This window comes from Lolium rigidum, chromosome 3, assembly GCF_022539505.1.
Source record: "Lolium rigidum isolate FL_2022 chromosome 3, APGP_CSIRO_Lrig_0.1, whole genome shotgun sequence".
NCBI classification, from domain to species: Eukaryota; Viridiplantae; Streptophyta; class Magnoliopsida; order Poales; family Poaceae; genus Lolium; species Lolium rigidum.
In genome coordinates this window covers 318068201-318076915 of record NC_061510.1, presented here as the reverse complement: position 1 = coordinate 318076915, position 8715 = coordinate 318068201, and positions in this window count along the sequence as shown.

The following is an 8715-nucleotide window of genomic DNA, read 5'->3' as shown; positions in this document are numbered from 1 at the left end:
TCTAGCAACAGAAATATAGTCATGTCCAACTTGAATGTTGAAAACACTAGTTATGAATTTCCAAATTTGCTTAGCCACAATGCATTGGAAAAAGAGATGATCAATGCTCTCATTTTCAGAGCAAAAAACACAGCAGACAGGTTTATTCATTTTTCTTTTAAGCAGGTTATCCCTAGTCATAAGTTTGTTATGAGAAAGGAGCCACAGAAAAATGTGAACCCTAGGAGGTACTATAAATTTCCAAACAGAAGGAATGTATATTGGCATCACCCCCCCAAAATTAATAATAGCATACAAAGAGCTGGAAGAATAGACCCCAGAAGATTCATATTTCCATATCAGTGAGTCACACTCAGCTGAGAGGGTAATGCTCCTAGCAATTTCTTCAAGCTCCTGCCATTTTTGCATAAGAGCAGGAGGAAAATTCCTTCTAAATGTAAGCATAAGGGTATTTCCATCCCAGATCTGAGAGATGGTCTTGTTTGTTCATTGCAAACTATAAAAAGGTCAAAGAATTGCACAGCCAGGGAAGAGGTACCAAACCAAGTGTCTTCCCAGAACCTGATTTTGGTCCCATCCCCCACTTTCCATCTATAACCAAACTTGACACTCTCTGATGCCCACATCACCCCTTTCCAGAATTGGGAGATACCAGATGTTGAGCTACAGAAGATGTTGGGGTTATGAGTGTCATACTTGGCATCTACTAAAGATTTCCATATTTTCCCATCATCTAGAGAATACCTTTTTATCCAGGAACCAGGAGACACAGGTTAACATTGGCTAGGTCAGGGATCCCTAACCCCCCAAACTCTTTCTTTTTGCAGACCAATTTCCAGTTAGCTAGATGAAGCTTCCTATGGCCTTCAAAATCATTCCATAAACAATTTTCCATCTGGGTATTAATAAGATCCAGGGCCCATTTGGGAAATTTAAAAAAGGAGAGGAGATAAATGGAGAATGCTAGCCAGACAAGCCTTAATAAGGGTTAGTCTAGCAGCATAAGAAAGTAATTTCCCTCTCCATCCAGCAATCCTTTTTAGGATTTTATCTAACAGTGGCTGGATATCCTCTCTTCTAAGTTTATTATAATGTAAAGGTATACCTAGGTACTTGATAGGGAATTTACCCAAGGCACATCCCAGAATGTCAATGTAGGAGTTAACTTCTTCTTCACTAACCCCTAGAGGTATCAACTCACTCTTCTCATAGTTTATCCTCATCCCTGATACTTGTTCAAAACAAGTGAGCACCACCTTAAGGTTTGATGCAAGAACAGGATCTTTTTCAGAGAAAAGAATAGTATCATCTGCATACTGGAGGTAGATGATCCCTCCAGGGCAGAGATTTGAGCAAAGACCTCTAATGAGGTTAGCATTAGATGCTTTAATCAGCATCCTGGTTAAAACATCTACTACCAGATTAAAGAGAAGGGGAGACAGGGGATCCCCCTGCCTCAACCCTTTGCCTGTGATAAAGAAGTTTCCAACAGCATTATTTAACTTGACTCCAACAGAGCCTTGAGTAGTAATAGCTTTAATCCAGGCAAGGACTTTGGGACAGAAGCCTCTCTTAGAAAGTACATCTAAAAGAAACTCAATGTCAACTTTATCAAAAGCTTTTTCATAATCTAGCTTAAGGACAAGCCCTTCTTTTTTCTCATGAAATATAGAGTGAAGGACTTCATGTGCAGTCACTACACTTTCCAGGATAAACCTGCCTTTGATGAATGCTGATTGGTTAATGGAAGTAATAATTCCCATGATAAGAGCAAGTCTATTAGTTAAAACCTTGGTAAAGATTTTAAAACAACAATTCAAAAGGCTAATGGGCCTAAACTTTTTCATGCTACTAGCCCCAGGCTCTTTGGGAATCAAAGTTAAAATAGCAAAATTCAGCCTAAATAGATCCAATTTACCCTCATGAAAATCTTTAAACATAGCCATGAGATCATCCTTTAGCATGTCCCAAAAATGTTGATAGAAAACAAAAGGCAAACCATCTGGTCCAGGGGCACCATCAGAGTAAGAATCAAAAATAGCTTTCTTGACTTCTTCCTCTGAGAAAGGAGCCTCTAGACCTTTATTCTGTTCATCAGTAACACATTCACTAGAGGAGTAGAAATCCTCAGCTAATCTATAACCAGAAGGCACTTCTTTTTTAAAGAGCTCTTTGTAAAAGGAGGTAACTAATTCAAGCATCTCTGCCTCCTCTGTGATGGGCCCATCAGGACCATCCAGGGAATGAACTAACATTTTCCTCCTCCTCTGGTTGGCAACAGTATGAAAGTAAGTTGTATTCCTATCTCCTTCTTTGATATCTCTATCTCTAGATCTTTGTTTAGCTTTAACTTCTTCCTTCAACCAAAGATTGTGCATCTCAGCATAGATGTTTTTTAACCCGAGAAGCTCATCAGGAGACAGCTCCTCAGATTCATACTTAATGTCTAGGAAGTCATATTCTTCCATCAGGTCTTTTTTCAGGTTTCTGAGCTCAGATTCTATGTTTTTGCTCCAACCCTTCGACCATTTTCTAAACCTTCTGATTTTCTCTTGCCAGACATCAATTGCAGTTTTTCCTTTAACATGAAGGGCCCAATTTTGTCTAGCAAGAGATTTAAACTCATCCCTCATGAGCCACCATTTCTCAAATCTGTACAGAGTGGGTCTTGGGGCATTACCATCACCAGATTCCCACAGAATTGGTGTATGATCACTCCCCATTCTTGGGAGAGCTCTAATGGAAGCTAAAGGGAAAATCTGATCAAGTTCAGTGTTACAGAAAACTCTATCTATATTGGACATGATCATATTTTCCTGATTATTAGCCCAAGTAAATTTTCTATTTCCTAACTTAACTTCCATTAGACTCCAAATCTCTACCCAAGCATTAAACTTATCACTCCATCTATGATCAATGACTCCATTGCTCTTATCTCCCTGGAATCTAACCAGGTTGAAGTCACCACCAATGATGGAGTGCCCATGGAAATCTAAACAGAGGCTATGTAATTCAGAAATAAAAGCCTCTTTTTTATCCTCATAAGAGGAACCATAAACTGTGACAACTCTAAAGATAATACCAGAGGCTTTAATTTTAAGCACAACTGATACTGAAAAACATCTAATATCCCAACTAATAACATCAAATAGATCAGAATCCACTCCAACACAAATGCCTCCTGCAGAGCCAATGGCTGGAAGAGAATTCCAAGAAAACATTCTATTACCCACTAAGGAGTTAAGATAATTGTCAGAAATGACTTCTTTCTTTGTTTCCTGGAACCCTACAATGCTAGGTTTATACTTTTGGAAGAGGTCAAGTAAAGAACTTTTCCTCCCTGGGGCCTGAATCCCCCTTGAATTCCAGAAACAAATATTCATTTAAAACTATCTGTCATGGGGTGCTTGCCCCGCCTAGTTTTTTTCTTGATGCTAGACCATCCTAGAGCATCAGGGAATTCTTCATCATAGTCAGGACCCTTCAGGTGAGCAGGACTAGAACTTTTTGCAGAAATAAGATCATCATTAACATGTGATGCAAGATTATTAATGACTATAGAGGTGTCAATACCAACAGTATTGGCAATGTCTATGAATTTGTATGGTGAAATAACTTCAAAAGGATTGGAGCTGGAAATACCTGTCACTCTTGAGCTGGCTGGAACTACCTTCTCTAGGTTTTTCTTCTGAGCCAGGTCTTGAGCTAGCTGCAACATAGACTTCCCTTCATTTCCAAAGAGCCTTGAACTCTGCCTTGTGCCAGCTACAGGACCCCATCTCTTGTTTTGTTTGGAAAGAGGCACAGGGTCAAGATGTGCAGAGAGCTCCTCCTGAGACACATCCTGATTTTGGCTTTCATAGCAGTCCCCATCCTCTTGTCCAAGCTCCATGTCTTGAAGCAGATTAATACAGCTGTTATCAATCTGAGTAGTTTGATTTATCCAATTTGCCACTCTGTCACTTGCAGCTACCATGTCAGGAATAGGACTGAGCTTGCATAGATTTGGTGAGGCATCTCTTTTTTGCATCAAGTAGAACTGAGCAACCTCCTGAACTTTCTCAGATAGAGTAGCAGTGCTTTTCTGCTTATCAGTAACTGGAGCACCAAGGTTAGCACGTGAGCCTCCAGCAGAAGTTTGGCCAGCTGAAGGGGTTGAGTGATTTCCAATGTCCATAACATCATTCTCCTTCAGAGTGCCATCCTCATTTTCTTGATCCCTATCTTTATCATCAGGGTCAGGGTGAGGGGGATGGATGTTATTTTCACCTTCCTCAAGGTTCACCACACTAGTTGGGCCTTCCACAGCAAATCTTATTTTGGAAAAGAACACCTTGCACTTCAAAGATCCTGGAGGAAGGGATCCTGCAATGGTCTCTGCATTTAATCTTAACCCTGACTACTTCATAGAAGGTTTTGAACATGCCATGCCAGTCAACATCAACCATAATGCCAAAAGCAGTCACAAATTGCATGAGGGTAGGCCATTTACACCATTCTTGATTGAGACCTCTGATTTGAAGCCAAACTTCCTCCAAGTCAGCATAATAGTCCATAACACCACTCCAGACATGTACCTTGACAAAGACATTTTCCTTGGGAAGACCAAAACTTGGATATCCAGCAATTTCTTCAACATTAAGATGTGGGGGAAACTTCACAAGATAGTTCCACTCATCAAGCATTCTGATCTGCCAAGGCCAGTTTGTTCTGTAGATTTTTGCAAGACCCTAGTAAAGCTCCTCTTTGGTCACTTCTCCTTGGTCAATGTAAACCAGAGCTATATTGTGATGAGCAGGAGCAGGGTTGATTGTGGTCTGAAATGGCAACTCAATGTGATAGAAACCCAGGCCTGAGGCAGCACTCCCAACAAACTTAGCCAGCTGCTGAGGTTGTTTCTTCACAGGGCAAACATCCACCTCATGTTCCAGAGAGCCACAGATGAAACATGATTTGGGAGCAGGACAGGCAGTGTTGTGGGTATACTTCATGGGTGTACCATCGACAGTGCCTAGATCCGGCAAGCCCGGGTGGCCCACAGATGGTGATGAGGCATGTGGCCCATCGGGCGGCCCAGTTGTTGTTGATCCTGGCGGAAGATGTCCGGCCCAGGAGCAGGGGAGCCGGATCCGACCGACCTTAGGAGGAACCCGGATCCATGAAGGCCCAGTAGGAATCCGGATCCGGGACGACGTATAGAGGAAGGCGGATCCTTGACGTGCACGGCAAGACATAGTACCGTAATTAGGCAAACCTGTAATCCGGCTAGGACTCTCCATGTAAACCCTAGATCCGTGCGCCTTTATAAGCCGGATCCTGGGAGCCCTAGAGGCACGACTACAACTCATTGTAACAACGCGAAAGCGCCCAGATAATTCCAGACAAGCAGCAGTAGGCCATGTCATCGTGCAGGTGTTCCGAAGCTGGGTAAATCGCGTACCACCGTCCCGTGTGCACTCCGCCCTATGGCCCCTACTTCTTCTCCCCTCGTGAGGATCCCTCCTCCGAGGTACCGTCGATCAGGCAACGGCGGTTGGCGCCCACCGTGGGGCTCGCGGCGTCCGGAGGCCGGAACCGGTAGGGTTCCGCCATGGGAAGCTACGATGACACCATCGCTGTGGGGCGTGTCCTTTACGCCGGAAATCTGCCGATCGTCCCTCCGGATGAGTGCTGGATTCCGGCTAAAACCAACCCCGTCAAGCTCTCCATCGTCCCAGTTGGCGGCATACACATCTTCATCGGGGAAACCGTCGATTCCGACGGAAACCCACTGGTAAGTAGCGCTGACGCGACCGCCGCTGAGCAGGACGCAGTCGCGAAGATCCGATCTGAGACGCAGGAACTTCCTAGCGAAGATTCCGCCTTAGATCTGAAAAAATCAAAACCCACCCAATCCGCCCCTGAGCAGGAAATAAAGGTGGAAGACCAATGCAGATCCGCCTGGGTCTCCCAGGTGTTAGAGAAGCAAAGGTGTCACTTCGTGCACTTCTTGGCCCATACCGCCGGAACCGCCCCTCAAGAAGCCGGAGCTGGTCCCGAGCAGGTCGAGGCTCCGGAAAACAACGCTGCTCCGGATCAGCAAGAGGCTGTCGGAGAAAGCGGAACTCCGGTTGAAGATGAAGGAGATATGCCCTAGAGGCAATAATAAAGTGGTTATTATTTATATCTTTATGTTTATGATAAAATGTTTATATATCATGCTAGAATTGTATTAACCGAAACATTAGTACATGTGTGATATGTAGACAACAAGAAGTCCCTAGTATGCCTCTTAAACTAGCTTGTTGATTAATGGATGATTAGTTTCATAATCATGAACATTGGATGTTATTAATAACAAGGTTATATCATTATATGAATGATGTAATGGACACACCCAATTAAGCGTAGCATAAGATCTCGTCATTAAGTTATTTGCTATAAGCTTTCGATTCATAGTTACCTAGTCCTTATGACCATGAGATCATGTAAATCACTTATACCGGAAAGGTACTTTGATTACACCAAACACCACTGCGTAAATGGGTGGCTATAAAGGTGGGATTAAGTATCCGGAAAGTATGAGTTGAGGCATATGGATCAATAGTGGGATTTGTCCATCCCGATGACGGATAGATATACTCTGGGCCCTCTCGGTGGAATGTCGTCTAATGTCTTGCAAGCATATGAATGAGTTCATAAGAGACCACATACCACGGTACGAGTAAAGAGTACTTGTCAGAAGACGAGGTTGAACAAGGTATAGAGTGATACCGAAGATCAAACCTCGGACAAGTAAAATATCGCGAGACAAAGGGAATTGGTAATGTATGTGAATGGTTCATTCGATCACTAAAGTCATCGTTGAATATGTGGGAGCCATTATGGATCTCCGGATCCCGCTATTGGTTATTGGTCGAGTGAGTACTCAACCATGTCCGCATAGTTCTCGAACCGTAGGGTGACACACTTAAAGTTGGATGTTGAAATGGTAGTTCTTGAATATGGAATGAAGTTGGAATATTTGTTCGGAGTCCGGATGTGATCCCGGACATCACGAGGAGTTCGGAATGGTCCGGAGAATAAGATTCATATATAGGATGTCATTTTATGTGAATAAAATGTCGCGGAAGGTTCTATGGAAGGTTCTAGAAGGTTCTAGAAAAGTCCGGAAGAAACCACCAAGGAAGGTGGAGTCCACAAGGGACTCCACCTCCATGGCCGGCCAGCCCTAGTGGGGGTGGAGTCCCAAGTGGACTCCACCATAGGGGGCCGGCCACCCCCACATGGGAGGTGGGAATCCCACCTTTGGGTGGGAGTCCTAGTTGGGCTAGGTTTGCCCCCTCCTATGGAAGGTTTTGGTTTCGGGTCTTATTCGAAGACTTGGACACCAACACTTGGGATCCACCTATATAATGAGGGGCCAAGGGAGGGGGCCGGCCACCCCAAAGATATAGCTTGGCCGCCCCCCTTGAGTGGCCGGCCACCCCCTCCCAAACCCTAGCTTTGCTCCTCCACTTCATATTGCCCGGTTTGCTTAGCGAAGCTCCGCCGGACTTCTACACCGCCACCGACACCACGCCGTCGTGCTGTCGGATTCAAGAGGAGCTACTACTTCCGCTGCCCGCCGGAACGGGAGGTGGACGTCGTCTTCATCAACAACCGAACGTGTGACCGAGTACGGAGGTGCTGCCCGTTCGTGGCGCCGGAACCGATCGTGATCAAGATCTTCTACGCGCTTTTGCAAGCGGCAAGTGAACGTCTACCGCAGCAACAAGAGCCTCATCTTGTAGGCTTTGGAATCTCTTCAAGGGTGAGACTCGATACCCCTCGTTGCTACCGTCTTCTAGATTGCATCTTGGCTTGGATTGCGTGTTCGCGGTAGGAAAATTTTTTGTTTTCTATGCAACGTTATCCTACAAGTGGTATCGAGCCGTGTCTATGCATAGATGGTTGCACGAGTAGAACACAATGGTTTTGTGGGCGTTGATGCTCCCGTTATCTTTAGTTGAGTACTTTGCATCTTTATGGCATAGTGGGATGAAGCGGCTCGGACTAACTTTACATGACCGCGTTCATGAGACTTGTTCCTCGTTCGACATGCAACTTGTATTGCATAAGAGGCTTTGCGGGTGTCTGTCTCTCCTACTATAGTAAAGATTCAATTTACTCTTCTATTGACAACATTAGTATCAACGTTGTGGTTCATGTTCGTAGGTAGATTAGATCTATATCGAAAAACCCTAAACCACGTAAAATATGCAAACCAAATTAGAGAGCGTCTAACTTGTTTTTGCAGGGTTTGGTGATGTGATATGGCCATAATGTGATGATGAATATGTATGAGATGATCATTATTGTATTGTGGCAACCGGCAGGAGCCTTATGGTTGTCTTTAAATTTCATGTTGAGTAGTATTTCAAAGTAGTTGTAATAGTTGCTACATGGAGGACAATCATGAAGACGGCGCCATTGACCTTGGTGCTTCGCCAACGATGATGGAGATCATGCCCGAAGATGATGGAGATCATGTCCGTGCTTTGGAGATGAAGATCAAAGGCGCAAAGACAAAAGGGCCATATCATATCACATATGAACTGCATGTGATGTTAATCCTTTTATGCATCTTATTTTGCTTAGATCGCGACGGTAGCATTATAAGATGATCCCTCCCTAGGATAACGTAGCATAGAAAACAAAAATTTTCCTACCGCGAACACGCAATCCAAGCCAAGA